The 2,500-nt window shown below is 55.4% G+C and overlaps 1 protein-coding gene across 1 annotated transcript in view; it reads right to left on the bottom strand.

Moving 5' to 3' along the window:
• Positions 1-2,500, bottom strand: part of kcnd2 (potassium voltage-gated channel, Shal-related subfamily, member 2) — a gene marked incomplete at both ends in the record, with an annotated part of 124,659 nt that overhangs the window by 72,716 nt on the left and 49,443 nt on the right. The window lies entirely within an intron of this gene.

The following is a 2,500-nucleotide window of genomic DNA, read 5'->3' as shown; positions in this document are numbered from 1 at the left end:
TCGTATGGCAACAGGTCGTGGTGCGCGTTTGATTGTTGCTAGCGTCGTTTTGTGTGTATGCGTGTGTGTGCGTGCGTGTGTGTGTGTGAACTGACGCAGTGCGGTGTTGCTGGGATATTGGCCGGCTCTATATCATTTCCCTGGGGGAGTTCAGGGGCCCAGGACAACCACAGAGACCCAGAACAACCTACATAGCTCAGATGAAGGAAGATTTAAAGAGCTACGCTCACAGGGCTAGCTGCTAACTATGAAGGAGGATTTAAAGAGGCACGCTCCCATGGCCAGCTGCCAACTAGGAAATTATGATCCCCTATGAGCGAGAAAGGCCCAGACCACATTAATTGAGCCAAGACCAGACTATGCTAGATGTCTTGCCCAGATTAGACCAAAGTAACTGAACAAAGAGCTCGGGGCGGATTATAAGTGGTCTGTGTTCCGTGCTTTGTGGCGATGCCGGGTAGCGAGCGAACGTTCTCTCTTTCCACCGAGCAGAGAAGAGAGAGAAAGAGAAGGATGTAGACAGGAGGGAGGAGAGAAAGAAAAAAGGCGGTCGGAGTGAAAAATCAACCGCTATTGACCCCCTGCCGATCGATTGCGGACCCCTCGCTGACCCGGAGGTCGACGCTCCGCTAACCGAGGGACGCTCGATCGTGGTCCCCCGGCCACGATCGCCGTAACGCCCCATCACCCGCACCCCCTGGGGCGGCTTGTAGCTTCATTAATTAGACACGCCCCTACATGTCGTCGATCGATTGCCGATAGCCGGTCCGCACCGGTGGATAATCAATGCAAATATCATCACCATTTTTCACGTGAATTAATATCTATTGCCTCGCCTTCTCCTTTGGGAACGGGACCCTATTATGGGCCAGTGTTGATGTGCGCCAAGAGCGGCTGTTCCTCTGCGGTACTTGCACCAGGTAAAGGGCGAGCGGCGGAGCACGCGGTCGGCTCGGCGGTGCGGCCGGGCGGCGGTGCGCTGAGAGACACGGGGGGGGTGTTTAAACGCACGTCGCCCTACGTTCTTTCGCGCCGCCCTCACGCCAGGCCAGCGGCACGTTTTGCGCTTCTCTCACCGCAGGCCAACGTATGTGAGAGTAAAGACAGCCATTCTGCTGTATCGGCAGAATGTGCGTGCGCGTGTGTGTGTGGGTGTGTGTGTGTGCGCGCGGGTGCGTGTAGGAGGAGTGAGGCACTTAACTGCAAACAAGTAAAAAGGAAAAACTGTCCGTCTAAGTGGCAGAAAAAGGAAAGGCGTTCTAGTTGGTCGCGCGGGTCGGAGAAATACAATTTCACAGTAGGCAGACGGTGAAATGACTCTAAATGGGGGAGCAGAGTGACCTGGCCCGGAATGAGAATGGCATCGATGCTTGGAGGAGAGAGACACACAGGCGTGCGCACGCACGCACACACACACACACGCACACGCGTGAGCGCACCGTCCTCACAGTTCCAACGCCGGCGTCATGGTTAAGCCGCGAGAAGACAAACATTCCCATGCATCCGTTGCATCACGGCAGCGCACTTATTAAGCCTGCCAAGCGTGTCTATGTGTGCGTTGTGTGTGTGTGTGTGTGTGAGAGAGAGAGAGAGAGAAAGACAGGAGGATTAAGACTTAGGAGCCCGGGGGTGAGTTTAGGTACACGAAACGCTACCGATGCCACTTCCCGCTGGCGGCCATCGCGTAAGGCGCTTAAAATGTAAAAGACAGGAGCGGGCGCGGGCGAGGAGATCTGCCACGCGGCCTAGAGACGTCTCCTGGTCTCTCTCTTGCGGCTGCGCCAGTTGGTATCTCTGTCTGCCCGCCGGGGGAACAGACCCGTTCGTCAGACGCCTTCATTATCCGTGCGCGGAGACAACCGTACCCCACTCGGGCGCCGCAGTACCTATTCCAGCTAAAGCACCTGCTTTCTTCTGCGTATTTGTGTGTGTGTGTGTGTGGGGGGGGGCTTGGGAACTGAGCGAGAGCTGCGGCGGGTGCCTCGAAACGGCCCGCGTGTGATTGGCTGAGGGCAGACGCGAAGAGCTGCGATCTCATTTGTCATTACGGTGCGACTGCGGAGGGAGCCCCTCTCGCACAGGGGACGGCTACGTCTGGATGATGTACGGCTATTTCTGTCCCTGTCTGTGATCCACACACACACACGCACACACACACACACGCACACACGCACACACACTCAGAGATGTGCAATAGAAAAGTAAATAGCTCCACTCTCTTTCGCGTGTAGAGAAATGTGTTTGGATACACCACCACACCCCCACTTATCTCACTCACACACACGCACACACACACACACGCACATGCTCACACACACACACACACACACGTGCACACAGGCACACACACACGCGCGCACACACACACATACAAGGACACACTCACATTCCCTAGTCATGAGAATGGAGAACAACTCCAAAAAGGCATAACTCTTCTTTTTTCTTTGCTGCATAGGCACAGAGAGTATGCGTATGTGTGTGAAGTGGACGAGGGAAACCA

The sequence above is a fragment of the Borostomias antarcticus genome (assembly GCF_949987555.1).
Source record: "Borostomias antarcticus genome assembly, chromosome: 13".
Lineage (NCBI taxonomy): Eukaryota > Metazoa > Chordata > Actinopteri > Stomiiformes > Stomiidae > Borostomias > Borostomias antarcticus.
The sequence above is the reverse complement of the archived record's forward strand: the minus strand, read 5'-3'. Positions and strand labels throughout refer to the sequence as shown.